The following is a 17,429-nucleotide window of genomic DNA, read 5'->3' as shown; positions in this document are numbered from 1 at the left end:
CCCTATGCCCTCTTCTGGTGTGTCTGAGGACAGTGACCATGTATTTACATAAATAAAATCATATATATATATATATATATATATATTCCAAATAAACAAAACCACCTCAAATGACAGGACGTGGAGCAAGGGAGCTCTCCTCCACTGCTGGTGGGAGTAAAAACTGGTGCAGCCACTTTGGAAATCAATGTGGCAGTTTCTCAAAAAAACTGGAAATAGTTCTACCCCAAGACCCAACTACACCACTCCTGGGCATATACCCAAAAGGTGCTCCACCATACCACAAGGACGCTGGCTCAACTATGTTTGTCCATAGTATATTATTTGTAATGTAATATAAACTATGTTTATTCGTAATAGCCAGAAACTGGAAACACGCTAAATGTCCCTCAGCTGAAGAATGGATTTTTAAAAAATGTGGTCCATCTACACAATGGAATACTACACAACCATTAAAAACAAGGAAATCATGAATTTTGGAGGCAAATGGATGGGACTTGATAATATCATCCTGAGTGAGGTGACCTAGAGCCAGAAGACATGTATGATATGTACTCACTTATAAGTGGACATTAAAATGAAGGATAACCATGCTACAGTCCACAGACCCAAAGAAACTGGGTAACAAGGAGGGCCCAAGGGAAGATGTGTGAATCTCACTCAGACAGAAAAACAAAATATTCACTAAAGGTGGATGGAGAGAGGGAACTGGGTGGGAGAAGAGGAGAGGAGGGGAATGGGGATGGTTAGCAGGTGTGGGGAGAGGCAGGTTGGGAGGGGGCTGGGACTAAGAATGGAAATCAATGGGGGGGGGGATTTCTAGGATAAGGCAAAAACCTGGAGCTGGTGTCAGGGGGGAGGCTTCAGAGAGTCTATGGGGGTGACCCTAGCTGAGACTCCTACCAGCAGGGCATATAGAGACTGAAGTGGCCACCTCCTGTAGCAAGGTGGGACTTCCAGTGGAGGAAGGAGGACATTAACCCACCCACAAAACCTTCAACCCAAAATTTGTCCTGCCTACCAGATGTGCAGGGATAAAGATGGAGCAGAGGCTGAGGGAATGGCTAGCCAGTGACTGCCCCAACTTTAGACCCAACCCATGGGAGAGAGACAACCCCGACACAATTCATGATACTCTGCTATGCTTGCAGACAGGAACCTAGCATAAGAGTCTCCTGAGAGAGGCTTCATCCAGCAGTGGACAGAAACAGATGCAGAGACCCACAGCCAAACATCAGTCAGAACTAGGGGAGTCTGTGGAAGACTTGGGGGTAGAATTGAGTGAGCCAGAGGGGTCAAGAACACCACAAGCATACCTACAGTCAACTGACCTGAGCCCATGAGGGTTCACAGAAAGTGAACTACCAACCAAGGAGCATGCAGGGGCTGGACCTAGGCCCCCTACACATTTGTAGCAGATGTGCAGCTTGGTCTTCATGTGGGTTCTCTAACAATTGGAGCAGAGGCTGTCTCTGACTCTGTTGCCTGACATTGGATCCCCTTCCTCTAGCTGGACTGTCTGGTTGGGCCTCAGTGGGAGAAGATGCATTTAGTCCTGTTGTAACTGGATGTCCCAGGGTGGGGAGTGGGGGTGTGGGTAGAACCTAAGGGGACATACCCTTCTCTGAGGAGAAGGAGAGAAGATAATGTGGGAAGGACCTGTAAGGGTGGGGCTGGGCTGAAAGGAGGGATGAGGGGGGATGATCAGGATGTAAAGTGAATAAAGAAATGGGGGGGGGGGGGAGTCTCCTAGGCTCATACCACTTCCTGGGGCCCTGATAGCAAGGCTGTTGGCTGTGTGCTGTCCCTCTACAAAACCTTTCCAGGGCTAGGCTTTATGTCAACAAGCACACACACACACACACACACACACACACACACACACACACACACACACACGTTGCACAGTCTCTTATTTTGCAGAAGGTCCTCATGGAGGCCAGGGTGCTCACTTCACACTAAGCCCTGTCTCCTCAAATATCTTTCCCTGCAGCTTCCCTACACCCCCCCAGCCCCTGGCTCTCATCTCTCCATTTTGGGAGGTAGGGAAAATTAAAGTAGAATCAGCCTCAGACTTGGGGAAGAAAGTAAAGATTCCCACCCTAAAGAGCTATCCGTGTGGCTGCTCCTCAGGGACCCCTGCCAGCAAGCCCTTCCTGGTCCCCTACCACTTTCTTCCACCCACCTCCACCTACCATCTACCATGCCTGTCCTAGCCAGCCTGTCCCAGCTGAATGAGATGGGGGCAAATCCTAAAGGGTAAGATGTGGGACAATCCCAAGCATGACCTAAACCGTGGGCAAGGAAGGAGGGAGAAGCTGGATAGGGCCAGAGGGGAAGGGGAATCTGGGGACACCGAGAGGTGAAGTGAGACCAGACATCCAGGAATTGCAGGCCTCTCACTGTGGAGCTGTATCGTGGTGCTAAGCCTCCCAGCTCCTTGTTGATATAGACCACTGCGACGGAGCTCTAGTCAGTATCAGAGACACAGACATCCAGGTAGTCCAGGGCTGCATAGGAAGTAGCAGCGGCGGCTAAAACGTGGACAGGCGTTGGGTCCACCCCTGCTGTACCACACAAGTGAGACCCTGGAGAGGGGATGTATGTATGGAAGTAGGGTGCTCCTCAGGGTTCCCTGATATAAGACCATCAGATGCTCCCATGTAGTATTAATAATTTAAATAAAGCCCAGTACCGGGTTACTACCGACCTCAGTGATTTATGTTCCCAAATGAAAGACACACACAGAAAACCTTTATATTTTAATATGCCTTAAGTAGCACAATAGCTAGACCACTGCCTAACCTCCATGTTGTTAGAGTCTACCTCCCACTGATAAGTCCAAGTTGCTACTTACTAATTTTATGTTCCATCCGGGCTGCTCTTGACCCAGTTGAGCAGCCCTCTGGGCTACGACGTTCTCTTGGCCCCTTTGCATGGTGGCTCTGCTTCTCCCTCCTACACCTTATTACCCTTCCATGGCAACCTCTGAGTCTCCCTCCTTCCTCCTGGTCCCAAGCCTGGGAACCCTAAACCCCATCTATGTCCCTCCTCTCCAGCTATTGGCTGCTGGCATCTTTATTTACCAATCAGAATGAACTGGGGGCAGGTTCCCTGAAGCTATGTGCTGACTCCAAATCTTGGTGGCCAGGACTTAGCATCAGAATATAAGCAGTGTTAGGCCAACCTACTACCAGAAGGCTTCCTGGTCCCTAACTGGACCTATCTAGAACTCAGAAGTACCCCTGGGTCCCTATCCTCAGGTATTAACCATCATCCTAGTTATAGTCATTACCCTGGAGGGACATAGCCATCCCTTCCTGCTTAAGTACTTGGCCCCTTCCCAGCCAGCCAGCCCACAGGCTAGAAACCCCATGAGGATATTGGGGTCATCCTCCGTGGAGGCACTGACAGCTCTGGTGAACATCAGCACATAGTCCTTGGTGTTCAGTAAGACGTTGCAATAGGGTACCATGGCAATGACATGCCAGAGACCTGAGGACTTCAGGATAGTTCTGTGACCACAGGCACGTGGACCTCCTTGCCCTGAAACCCGAGGGACAAACCAAAGACCAGCGAAGCAGAGGCCTGTGTGAGGTTGCACAGTGAGAGTCTCTGCCAGGATGGTACCACTGATCACCTTGAGCCTCTATTTCTCACTGTCAAATGGCCCACAGAGGGCCTGTGTCCAGGTCTAAAGCTTTCTTTGACTAGTTTCAGCTGAAGCTGGGTCCCTCCCAACCTAGGCACAGCTGGAGGCCTAGTACCTTTTAGGTTGCAGTAAGACCCCAGCTTGAGCCTCAAAAAAGCAAAGGTATCCAGTTCAGCAGGACTAACCCCATCCCTACACCTGCTCTCCACCCCTAGCACCCAAGTCACCCAGCCCCAGTGGCACTAGCTTTATAGACCAGCAAAACCCTGGGTTTGGGGAATGAGCAGACGGCACCTTGGAAACCCAGGTCACAGAGATGGCAAAGGCTCTCTCACATTGTCAGGACTTATATCCCACACACCTGTGTGCATCCTCTAGCCCGTTTAGATACAGGGTACTGCTGGGAAACAGGCAGACTTGGATTTACCCTGGCAGTACTCCATGCTTACTACCAGGATGTTAAGTACCCTCTGATCCTCCCTGCCTCTCTCTCATATCCAACTCTGGGCTGGGGTCACTTCTGAGTTTGTTTCTGAGCTTCATCCTGGGGCACAGCTTGTACCAGCACAGGCATGAGATACCTCCCTCCCTCCAGATACCTCCAGCTGGCCCTTCTACAAGCAGGAGGGGCTGGGCAGCACTTACAGTGGACCGTGGTATCGATGGCTACCATATCACTAGTTTCAGAAGTGTGTATGGAAATGCATATCAGGGAGGCACCAGGGCTGGTGAAGGCCAGAACCAGGAAAGGTCTCTCTAAGTGACCTTTGTCACCACAGAGTACCTATGGAATCTGGCCTCCAAGCAAACTACCCAGAACCCTCTAATTAGGATTCAGGGTCCATCAGAGAGACCAGAGCCATAAGTCATCCAGGGCACTGCAGACAAAGCATTGAGTCAGAGAAAGACCCTCAGTGACCCTAAGAGATGGAGGGACAGGGCCAAGGGCTTGACACTTCTGAGACATTTCATGAAGTCATCTGTTAAAGTTAAAATTTAGAATGGTGTTTTCTTGGGCTGATTATCTAAGCAGCGGTGGCTCTGCTTAGCTCTGTCACCATGTTCCGCGGCCAGAGTCCATGCACACGCCACAGCTAGAAAAGGCCAGCCAGAAACACTGGCCCTTGCACCCACGAGCCACCAGCGTGGGAGATGGCTCTGTCAATCTACCATGCTGTCTCCACAACATCTGGCTGAGCCCAGACCATCCCGCCATCCACGCGGTACCCGGTAGAAATGAGACTCTAATGTTTAAAGATTAACCAAAGTCTTTATATATTTGGTAATGCTCAATTAACAAGATGCCCACCCAATTAGAGGTGTTACCCAGTACCTAACCTAGATATTACAGCTACCTTAGACTGCTAGAGACACGCACACAGATGCTGCCATCTCCCCCTCTCTCCTCCGTTCCTCTCCCTCCTAGCTCCTCCTCTTCCTTCTCCTTCCTTTCTTCTCTCCTCCCACATCAGCTCCTCCCATACAACGCAGCAGCAGCAGGAAACCATTCTGCTACAGTCATCAATGTCACAGGATAGAGCAGATAAAGCCTTCCAGGAAAGGATAACCAAGGGACTGAATTCAGACACTATGACCAGCTCTCAAGATGCAATAATAAAAGGCCAGCCAAAAGCACATCACCAAAAAAGGTAAAAGATTTGCGGGCTGGGGAGATGGCTCAGTCAGTAAAGTGCTTGCCACACAAGCACGAGGACCTGATTTGGATCCCCAGGGTCTGCATGGAAAACTGAAAACAGCAATGAGGGTCTACAGTCCTAGCACCAGAGAGGCAGGAGCAGGTCTGGGACTCCCGCTTAGCTAACCAAGGCATGTTAGAAGTCCCAGAGTCAACCAGAGACCCTACCTCAAAAAACAAGGTGGGGAGACGCTTAGTCTCTGCATGCACACACATACAAATGCATATGTACATAAATATGTACACACATATAATGTATACACAATATATTCACATGCATATGTGCCAAAGAAAAGACCTTCCACTGAGGAAGACATCCAGACAGGAAATGATCAAATGACAAGATGCCCATTGTCAATCATCAGAGACATGGAAGTGGACACGGTTTGGAAAGCCAGATGCACACATCAGTCAGAATGGTTAAAGTTTTCTGAGACATGCCCAGTGCTGGTGACAATGAGGAACAAGGGGACCTTTCCCATGCTGCCGAGGAAAACAAGATGGTCACATGCAGAAAACATGCCATGAGAACCCCCTAGGCCCAGACACAGCAATCCCAGCAGTTTACCAAAAAGAAACAAGAATTTGTGTTTACAACAAACAAACACACACTGCCTATTAACAATCACTAAACCTAGAACAGCAGGATGCCCTCCACAATGACCACACTGTTCATCCCTGTGGCAGAAGCTGCTCAAGAATAAATGTTGGGAGGCCCTGCAACGTGGCAATGTGGCAAACGTGGCACTGTGGCAGCATGGCCATCTGTCTTGGTCAGGGTTTCTATTCCTGCACAAACATCATGACCAAGAAGCGAGTTGGGGAGGAAAGGCTTTATTCAGCTTACACTTCCACACTGCTGTTCATCACCAAAGGGAGTCAGGACTGGAACTCAAGCAAGCGCTGATGCAGAGACCATGGAGAGATGTTTCTTACTGGCTTGTTTCCCCTGCCTTGCTCAGTTTGCTTTCTTATAGAACCCAAGACTACCAGCCCAGGGATGGCACCACCCACTATGGGCCCTCCCACCCTTGATCACTAATTTAGAAAATGCCTTACAGCTGGATCTCTTGGAGGCCTTTCCTCAAGGGAGGCTCCTTTCTCTGTGATACCTCCAGCTTGTATCAAGTTAACATACAAACCCAGCCAGTACACCATCTCAAATGATTCTGCGGAGGGAAAGAAGCCACTTTGAGAAGTCTGCAATTGCCTTTCTCCTTTTATATGGCATTCTAGAAGAGGCCAAGACCTTTAGAAGGGACAGGACATAGCCCCTGGGTTGGCAGCAAAGGGCCAACCTTTGTGTACGTAGGTGTGTACATAGGTGTAGACAACAGATTGATGGTGATTTTAGGGGTGCACAAGGTCCTGCCCCCAGATGGGAAGCTGGGGAGGGGTCCACAGGGGAGTGGGCAGTAACCTGAGCTGTAAGAACTTCCTTCTCAGCAAGGACGATGTTGAACCAAAACAATGTATTCGGAGGACATCTGCCAACTACCCAACCTCCCTTTTCCGGGAGGACGCAGAAAGACCTCCCCAGATTTTGTTGGCATGGGCATGCCTGTGGAGTCCCACTGACAGGGAAGCTGAGTACAGGGAACAGACTGGATGGAGTACCACACACTACGGGCCTCTGTGAGCCATGCAGTATGGCAGGCACCTCATGAGGTACAACAAGCGCCAGAATACTACTTGCCGCCAGCCAGGGCCAGACCAAAGACTCTTGCACAGGAGCCGGGAAAACTACTCAGCCTAAAGGACCCTTTGCTCCTCCAGTCACCAGTGCCCTCTTCTGGCACAGAGGGAAAAGGCAGCGCCTGCTACAGGCCTCTAGCTATCTGGCCCTCCTCTCTTTCTGGGATCAACATTCCTCCCACCTCCAAACTCTCCCTGCCTCCCATCACCTACTGCTCCTGGGGAAGAAGAATTCAATATGAACTGTGTGCCTTGGGCCTTTGGGACATGCCATAACTATGGGTGTTTGAGCCACAGTGGGAATTCTGTGAGGAAGGCCTGCCCTACGGGTAGGTCTATATATGTCTCTTGGAGTGCCTTGTGATCACCCCTCAACAGGGGGAAGACTCCTCAAGATCAGGCCAAAAAGTGTCTGACCACTACTTTATTAAGCCAGGAATCACGAAAACAAAGTACTTCAGTCCTTCTCCCTGTCCAGGCCTTGGCCAGCTTGACTCACAGGCAGCTCTTGCCACTCATGGCACTGCTAGACATTACCATCTACCACCAAGGCCTCTTGGCCCAGGGCCAGAGCCGGGCTGGCTGAAAGATAGTGTTACAAACTGTGCTCTCCAGGGTCTTTGGACAAGGCCTTAGCACCCTGCATGTGGGGACGGTCTGCAGAGCGCTGAGCATCACGAGACGAGCTGGAGAGCGGACCAGCAGACCTGGAGTCCACAACAGACAGGCACAGGGTAAGCTCCACCAAGGAAGGCCACGTGAGGACACACTGGAAGATGGTCAGCTCTAGAAGTCAACCCAGCCAACCACTGAGCTTTTCCCTGCCTCCTCTAGAGACACAAGCAACCGCTGCCGAAGGTACCTAACAGCCAGATTCCATTGTGGTCTCCCAGGGAAGATTGCAAGGAGTATCCAAAGCCAGCCTGGGATGCATACGGTGTTCAAGGACAGCCTGAGCAACTTGGTGAGACCATGTCTCACAATAAAAGATAAAAAGAAGTTGAGGATGTAGCTCCGTGGTACAAAGTTTGTGTGGCTTTCACAGGCCCCGGGTTCAACCCCACATTACTACAAAAACAGATTTTAAAAAGAAAATGAAAGTCAGGAGGTGTGTATCTTTAATCCCAGCACTAGGGAGGCAGAGGCAGGCAGATCTTTGAGTTCAAGTCCAGCCTGGTTTACTGAGCAAGTTCTAAGACAGCCAGAGCTACTCAGAGAAACCCTGTCTCAGAAAAAAAAATAAGCAAATGAATAGATTTTTTTTTTAAATTAACAAATGAAAGAAGATCTAACTTGCTAAGACTACCAGCTACAGGGCTGGGATACAGCTCAGTCAGTAAAGGGCTTACAAGTGTGAGAACCAATCCCCAGAGCCCACATAACAAAAGCCAAGCATGGAATCAGGGAGGTGGCTCCACGGGCTTGCTGGCAAGTCTGTGGACCTGAGTTCACATCCCCAGTACCCATCTAAAAGGCCAGGGGAAGGGTCCTGGGCGCTTGCCCCACAGCCATTTTTACTTTTTTTCTCTTTGTTGTACTAATCTTATGTGCTTTTTGTGTTTCACTTTGTTTGTGGAATGCTTTCAGAGAAGAATGCTGCTGGCAGAGCTTCGGGGTTTATGGGTTTGGGGTGTTTTGCTTTGTTTTGTGTTGTTGATTACTTGGGAATCTCACATCATGCACCAATCCCACTCACCTCTCAGTTCTCCCAAGTCTGCCCTTCCTTCTCTGATAAGACAAAAAAGGAGGAAAAGAAAAAAAGTCCATTTTTTGTTATCCATGGGCTCACTGGAGTCAAGCCCAAGGACATCACGAAGGTATCAGTCAGTGGCAGAAGCTAAATATGTCCCCGTGGAGGTCAGGCTTCATCACTGCTGGGGCAGCAGCATGGACCGCAGATGCCAACATGGCCTCCTGGACCACCGTAGTGGACCATTTCCAGGGGGATCTCATGGATACGAGGCCTGTTAGGGTGGTGGTGAAAGCATTCATAAGCTATTGCACTACATCCCACTGTCCCTACTGGGCAATGAGTGCCCACCCCCCCTGTATGTGTGTGTGTCACCATCTCTCTCTGTATCACCATGTCTCTCTGTTACAATCCCTCTCTCTGTGTCACCATCTCTGTGTCACCATCTCTCTGTGTGTTACTATCTCTCTCTCAGTCACCATCTGTCTATGTCACCATCTCTGTCACCGTCTGTTACCATCTGTCACCATCTTTGTGTCACCATCTCTGTGTGTGTGTCATCATCTCTCTCTGTCATCATCACTGTCACCATCTCTCCCTCTCTGTCACCATCCCCCTGACTCATCCCATCACCGCCATCATGTCTCCAGTCCCTCCTTTCTCTGTAGTGCAGGCTCTGCTCTGTTTTTCTCTTCTCACTGTTGGGGTCCAGGTGTCTCCCCACAAACCCCAGGAACACCGCTCTCAGTTAAACAGGGTTGCTTTATTGAATGCACACTCTAAGACTGATGATCAGGACAACAGCTCAGGCTGGAGAGCTGAAAGCTGTGCACTGGACATTTCTCAGGGCCAGCTTATAAAGGCTAAAACTGCAGAACCACAATGAGCTCGTACACAGGTACTGGAAGTGCTGCCCAGTGGTCGGCCCTGGCTCAGGTCATTTTAGTCATAAAACTCACATTGACTTTTAATTTGATGGGTCCTAAGTGAAGCTGTGGTTCTGGAATTTCTTAATATTAACAAACCTCAGAACATACAGAACATATCAGGGTATGTGGTCAGCATGACCTGCTCTGACTCAAGTTACTTTCCTGTGTCAGTGATGGGCAGACAGATTGAAGCAACATGAAATAGTTGGGGGCATGGAACAAAATGGCTACAGCTATGCTGGGGAGGGGTGCCTCAACACCCACCTCTCCATCACACACTTGTTCTTTGTAGTGGCACCCACCGCCCTGGGCCTTGAAGTGGCAGGCGGGCCTGGGTCTGTAGCCAAATCTTCAGATTTGCTGAGAGAACCTGTCTCAAAATACAAGATAAGTATTCTTGCAAACCAATAGGTTTATATCCTAAGATATTAATATACATGTTGAGGAAAACATATAAGAACAGCCCCCCAAATAAGATAGTGGACAACTGAAGACATGGGTGCCAGGCTCAGGGCCACACACTCACAAACAGAAAAGTAATGCATGCTTGTAACCACGGCACTGGAGGAGCAGAGACAGGAAGATCCCTGGACTCAATGGCCAGCCAGTCTAGCCTATGTGGCAGGCTCTAGAGCCTTCTACCCCACCACTCACCTCTCTCCAAAACAAAAAAATAAATAAATAAATAAATAAATAAAAACAAAACAAAAACAGAAAAACAAAACCCAGTCACTTCAGCAGACATGATCCTTCCCACTTGAGTTCTGTCTGTTCCATTTAATGTTTGATGGTTATAAGATCACTGTGGCCATTGATAATGTGGGAAGAACACTGCCCAGGGTTGACCTCTGTCCTTGACACACATGTGCACACACAGAATTATCAACTACAGAAAAATATGCCACAGTGATCTTATAACTATCCAACATTAAATGGAATAGACAGAACTCGTGAGAAGGAATTTCTTCTCACAAGTTTCCAGTGAAGTTTTTTATTTTTATTTTATTTTATTTTATTTTATTTTACTTTATTTATTTATTTTTAGTTTTTTGAGACAGGGTTTCTCTGTGTAGCCCTGGCTGTCCTGGAACTCACTCTGTAGACCAGGCTGGCCTCGAACTCAGAAATCCACCTGCCTCTGCCTCCCAAGTGCTGGGATTAAAGGCGTGTGCCACCACCGCCCGGCTCCAGTGAAGTTTTTGTTATTGTCTTATTTTAGAAATAGTGGGGAACAAAGCCAGTACCTCATGAACCTGAGTGAACATCCTACCACTGAGCTACGTCCTAAGCCCAATTTAAAAAAAAAAAAAATTAAGATGGAGTCTTACATGAAGTCTTACTGTTTAGCCCTGACTGACTTGAAGCTCACTGTCTGCCAGGCTAGCCTTACAATTACATAGATCCTCCTACCACTGCTTCCCCAGTTTCAGGATTAGAGGCATATGCCACCATTCCTGTCCAATTTTAAAAATTAAGGAGGAAAAACACTAAAATTCAACTGCATAGTGTAGAAAATGATTAGCAGCTGAGTGGTGGCCGTGCACACTTCTAATCTCAGCACTCAGGAGTCAGAGGCAGGTGGATCTCTCTGAGTTCCAGGATAGCCAAGGCTACACAGAAAAACCCTGTCTCAAAAAAGAAAGAGAGAGAGAGAGAGAGAGAGAGAGAGAGAGAGAGAGAGAGAGAAGAAGGAGGAGGAGGAGGAGGAGGAGGAGGAGGAGGGAGGGAGGGAGGAAGGGGCAAGAGAGAGAGCAAGAGAAAGGGAGGGAGGGAGGGAGGGAGGGAGGGAGAGAGAGAGAGAGAGAGAGAAAGAAAGAAAGAAAGAAAGGGAGAGAGAAAGAGAGAGAAAGAAAGAAAGAAAGAAAGAAAGAAAGAAAGAAAGGGAGATAAAAAGAGAGAAAGAAAGAGAAAGAGAGAGAGCGAAAGAGAGAAAGAAAGAAAGAGAGAAAGTGATTGGCAGGGTTGAAAAGACAGCTCCTGAATACTGCTTTGCAAAGGTCCCAGCACTCAAGTCAGGTGGCTCAGGACTGCCTGAAATCCCAGCTCCAGGGAGCCACTCTATTCTGGCCTCCTCGGGCACCTGCAAACGCGTGTACACGCACGCACACGCACATGCGCGCGCACACACACAATTCAAAACAAAAATAAAATTGAGAGGCAGGAGCAATGGCTTAGCAGTTGAGCACTGGCTGCTCCTCCAGAGGACCAGGGTTCATTTGCCAGCCCCACATGGAGGCTCATAACCATCTGTAAACTCCAGTTCTAGGGGATGCGACACCCTCTTCTGGCCTCCATGGACACTAGGCATGCTTGTGGTACACAGATATACATGCAGGCAAAACACCCATATGCATAAAATAATAGTCTTTAAACAGAAATAAAAATAAAATCTAAAAAAAAAAAAAAAAAATGATCCAGGCACAAAACTGGCTGAAAGGAGGTTATGACATCCACATTAGACTTTTTTAGGTTTAACTTTTTTTTTTTTAATTAATTTTATTTACATTCCCAGACTTTTTATTTTTTAAAGACCCATGGGCTGGGCTGGGCTCAGCCTGAGCCTCAGCTTGCTGCAGTTGGAGATGGGGGAAGCTCCTGCTCTGTTGGACTGGCTTTTCTGATGACCCTCAGGGGTCAGGCCTGGGGCAGGAAAGAACACAGTCTGCATGAATTGGTGCCAGTGAGGACAGAGAAGACCTGGTGGCCTGGAGGCAAGCTGTGGGAGGAATGGCTCAGAGCACAGCTGGCATAGTCTGCTCTGCAGGCAGGAAGACCCAGGGAAGCTGCAAGATGCTCACTTTCAAGGAAAGGAGAAGAAAGGGGCCCCTAGACAAAAAAGAGACTCAGAGCATCTCTGTAGTCAAGAGCAGCCTTTGCGTGTTGATGCATCTTCTACGTCATCCACACTGGTATGCCTTGCTCCTGGAGAAAATACGTTCTTGTATAAAGGGGCAGTGTTGGCTATGGAACTCTGCCCAGGACTCTGGGTTGTTCCACAGATGATGGGCACAGATGTAATAGACAGACAAGTGCTGAGCACAGGGCAATAATTGCTTATAATTTCAGTGGTGAGCCTAGCCTTTGACGGCTGAGCCATGAGGTCAGGGTTTGTAATTCCTATTGCTTTCTTTAGTAGATGGAGAACCAAGACACAGAAAGCCAAAGGCTCTTCCTGGACATCACATAGCAAGTAAGGGACCACCAGAGGAGAAAACCTGGCCTGGCTGGATCCAATGACTGAGGGGATTGGTGGTATAATCTTCTGGCTCCTTCCTGGGTTGATAACTGCAAACTCCTCTGGTGACTGGGACACAAAGCCAGAGACAGGAAGAGACATTCTGAGAATCACCTGATGTAAATGCAGGGCCTCCTAGGGAGCTTCAGATGCAACAGTTGCCAAAGGGTCAATGGGCTGGGGTGCCTGGGCCCTGTGAAGCCAGGCCCTGGAGCCAGGCAGCTGATCCTGGCAGAGAGGGCTTTGCCAGTCGGAGCACAGTACCGCATCCAAAACAGCCTCGGCCTGTACTCTACACGCCAGCCGTATCCATCACCTGTCTACGTCCTTCTCCTGTCACCAGTTCCTTGACCATGCCACTCGGGTCTCCACAGATACACTGCTCACTACTGAACCCTAGCCAGGTCAATGCCAGACTTTGCAGCAGGTGGGTATTAAGATATATAGGGCAGGGCTGGAGAGATGGCTCAGAGGTTAGGAGCACTGGCTGCTCGTCCAGAGGTCCTGAGTTCAATTCCCAGCAACCACGTGCTGGCTCACGAACATCTGTAATGGGATTTGATGCCCTCCTCTGGTGTCCAGGTCAAGAGCAGTCATATACATAAAATAAATAAATCTAAAAAAAAAAAAAAAAAAAAAGTAAGGTAGGCAAGGCAGTCAGAATGAGGGTTCTGCTGGCCTGGAGGGCCAGGCCCAGCTCTTTCATGGGCCAGTGGCCAGTGAATGTCTCATACTCTGTCAGCAAGGCTACTCCTGTCTGTTGTGCACACAGATGGGAGGCTGAGGAGTTCAGCACTGGGCTCTGGGGCCTCAGTAGATGAGCCTACAAGGAGCTTCTGTCCAGCCCTGCCCTGCTGAGCTGCTTCTCTGGGAGTCTTCTTTGGTGAGAAGCAGAAGAGGAAGGTGGAGAGGGAAGAGAAGGAAGTGGTGTCCTCATGCCCCCAAATCCCTAGTGCTGACTTGTGAGTATTGTACTCATGTGCTATAGGGAACTACAAGGTGTGGTGCTGGCCATCTGGTGACACACAGGAAGCGTCCCTGGTTTTAATCTGGGCTCCTTCTCAGGAGAAAAGCTGAGCTGTGAAGAATCCAGACAGTGGGAGTCTTCACTTCATACATTGTCCACCAGTGCCTCAGCCTCAGCCTCAGCCAGGGAGTCAAGGAACGGCTGCTGTACCAGAGCAATGCAGTGGCCTACGCTGTGGGCCTTTCCAGTCCTGCTCAGTCTCTATCCCTCCCAGGCCCTGGGTCAGGAGAGAGGTGCCTGTCCAGGTGAGAGGGATCTGCCCAGGAATGTGGGCACACACATACCTGCATATGCCTGCACATGTGGCAGCAGGAAATGGGACATTTTAGAAAGGCAGTGTGAGAACACATCTAATAACAGCTGCTTGAGTATTGGTGGGCACAGAAAGCTGTGGTTTTTAATGCTACTCCAAAGCCACCACTCTTTTTTTTTTTTTCTATGCAGATGTTAAGATCATAGGTCTGGGGGCCCAGGACAAGGTGGCCGTCATCCAAAGTTGTCCTGGCTTTCCTGGCCCACCTGGGCCCAAAGGGGAGCCTGGAAGCCCTGCTATGAGAGGTAGCAATCTGGATGGGACAGGGATTCCCCCTCTCCCCTTGGCCAGTCCTCCTCCAGTCCTACCTAGGAGATGGGACCCAGTTTAGTCCTTGTATTTACAGGAGAACGGGGCTTTCCAGGCAGCACAGGGAAGATGGGGCCTGCCGGCAGCAAAGGTAAGAGGGAACTCTCCCATGGGTTTATCTGTCTAAGATCCAGACAGGTCTTGGGACCGGTGACAGTAGCACTCGAGCCCACACCATCCTCCCCTATGTCCAGATGCATGCCTGCCCACTTCCTACAGGCTGGGTATTCAGGTCTCCCTCCTACAAGTTCTGCTCACATGGACACATAGGCGTTTACACACACACACACACACACACACACACACACACACACACACACACACACACAAAGAACCTCCTCCCTGGTGGAGACCAGCACTGTGAGAATGCCCCTTCTATCTACAGGAGAGCCAGGAACCATGGGGCCCCCAGGAGTCAAAGGTGAGCTCGGTAACCGAGGCTTCTCAGGAAGGGACCAGGAAGGACAGCTCCACGTGGAGCAATATGGGATTAGGGTCTTGTTGGCTTTAAAGGGAGCCTTGAATACAAAGAAAGGTGGATGTTCCCAGAAGCACTACTTCAGGAATCCCCAAAGTCTCCCTGGCTCATTACACATATCAGAATGTTGGGGGCTCACAGACCGGGGGAGAGGCTGGAAGCTGGGAGAGGTACAGGACAGGATGTGGGAGGATTCCAGCTCTGGGACAAGGCTGGTACGCTGTATTCCTCCAGGGGAGAAAGGCGATACAGGAGCTGCACCATTGCTGGGTAAGTACATCCCAAAGTCTCTTCTAAGATTTCCAGCATCGTTACCCTCTGTTTGTGAGTAGAGAGGAGTGAGCTTCCAAGTCTGAAGTAGCATGAGACATCTGTGGGCCCAGCCAGCTTCCCAGCCAGCACTCCAACCTATCCCAACTCTGGATACAGTCACAGACAGGAAACGCATACATGACAGCTAAACACACAAAGGAGCCTGGGCCAGCCGGGATGGGTGTGCTGGGCTCATTAGCAGGAGGGTATAGCACCATCTATGCCAGGTGGAATATGGAGTAAGGGTGTGTGTGCTGGGAAGGGACCAGGACAATAATGCTCAAGTCTCTGCCCAGGTGAGAAGGAGCTGGGAGATACCTTATGCTAGAGAGGTAAGTGACCTCCCTGCTGGCCCCTCCTACTTCCTGCTATCGATACAGCAGGACCCCACCCACATTACTGGACACTCTTGCTTGGATGTTTGACCTCTGAGCATACCCCAGGTACAGGCCAATCCTGCCCACTTCTCCATGGTACAGGGCCCTGGAGCTGCAAAGACTTGCTGACACGGGGCATCTTCCTGACTGGCTGATACACCATCCATCTTCCTGACTGCCGGCCACTAACTGTGCTCTGTGACATGTATGTGGATGGTGGGGGCTGGACCGTGAGTAAGGAGGCTCAGTGTGGGGCATAAGAAGTTTGCACACAGCAGCCATACTCTGGAGAGCCGAAGGCAGGGAGATGGCAGAGTAACCAGAAAAAATAAAAAATTAAAATGTGGTGCCTCACCCTCCAAGGAGACCCTAAGCACTGATGGACCAGATCTAGAACTCTGTGAAGTGAGTTAAGTGGGCGACAGGACCCCAGTCATAGCAGATGCATCAAAACATCTGTCAGCCCTGGGCCACTACTAGCATCTACCAGTCACCTTTTCAATCCCCTGTACACCCTGCCCCTGAAACCCTGTACTCATTCAGTTCTTTATAGGACTGGGAAAAACAAAACAACAAAAACCAAACAACAAATCTTGATGTTTCCCTCAGGTTCCTGTTCTTAGGAGCCTGACACCCACAGGCTGCCCTACCCACCCCACAGGTTTTTCAACGACGAGTGGATGGGTCCATCGATTTCTTCCGAGACTGGGAATCCTATAAAAGAGGCTTTGGCAACCTGGGCACAGAGTTCTGGTTGGGTAATGACTACCTGCATCTGCTCACAGCCAATGGTGAGGAAGCAGCCTCTTCTCTTTGCCACCCCCTGCCTTTCACTACTCGGCCTGACCTTTTTCCTTACTTCCACCCATTCTGCCAGGGAACCAAGAGCTACGGGTCGACTTAAGAGATTTCCAGGGTAAAACCTCCTATGCCAAGTACAGCTCATTCCGGGTGTCTGGAGAACAGGAGAAATACAAGCTGACCCTGGGGCAGTTTCTGGAGGGCACTGCAGGTAAATCACAGAAAGCTTAAGGCTGTCGGTGAGGATGTGGAAAGGGGCCCACCAGCGTGCCCTGCCCATCTGGGATGGGCTCTGCCTTGGCCCTGAGGGCTGACAGGTATGAGTCTTTGCAGGAGACTCCCTGACAAAGCACAACAACATGTCATTTACAACCCATGACCAAGATAATGATGTGAATAGAATGAAGAATTGTGCAGCACTGTTCCATGGAGCCTGGTGGTACCACGACTGTCACCAGTCCAACCTTAATGGGCGCTACTTGTCTGGTTCCCATGAGAGTTATGCAGATGGTGTCAACTGGCTAACTGGCCAGGGCCACCGCTACTCCTACAAGGTTGCTGAGATGAAAATCCGAGCATCATAAGTTACCCCAACCTCCACCCACCGGCCATGTGGAGACACTGAAGGGATCAGGAAAAGATGAAGTCTGTGTGCTGTCTGTTGTGTGCGCTCTACACTCCCCTCTGGCCACTGTCCAGCACTGACCAGTATGTACTAATAAAGGTCAGAGAAGCAGAGGTAGAAGCCTGGTTGCTGAGAGGGTTGGCAGCATCGAAGGGCAGCAGGCAAGGGAGGCTCCCACACATCCATGGCGGCCTTGAGGCTGAGATGCAGAGCCGAGCCACCAATATAGCATCACCAGGGAGGAGTCAGCACAGCCTTCCAAGACCCACTTCCAGGAACAAACCCATTAG

At 49.8% G+C, this 17,429-nt stretch overlaps 1 pseudogene across 1 annotated transcript; it reads left to right on the top strand.

Moving 5' to 3' along the window:
* Positions 1-14,010: 14,010 nt before the first annotated feature.
* LOC117711233 (ficolin-1-like) lies at positions 14,011-17,252 on the top strand (annotated as a pseudogene). The gene is made up of 10 exons (XR_013111532.1): positions 14,011-14,169; positions 14,369-14,482; positions 14,584-14,637; positions 14,932-14,967; positions 15,259-15,294; positions 15,633-15,668; positions 15,816-15,943; positions 16,375-16,504; positions 16,591-16,725; positions 16,848-17,252. The product of XR_013111532.1 is annotated as a ficolin-1-like (transcript).
* Positions 17,253-17,429: the final 177 nt, after the last annotated feature.

This window comes from Arvicanthis niloticus, chromosome 6 (genome assembly GCF_011762505.2).
Source record: "Arvicanthis niloticus isolate mArvNil1 chromosome 6, mArvNil1.pat.X, whole genome shotgun sequence".
NCBI classification, from domain to species: domain Eukaryota; kingdom Metazoa; phylum Chordata; class Mammalia; order Rodentia; family Muridae; genus Arvicanthis; species Arvicanthis niloticus.
Note: the sequence above shows the minus strand (reverse complement) of the source record. Positions and strands in the feature narration are given on the sequence as shown.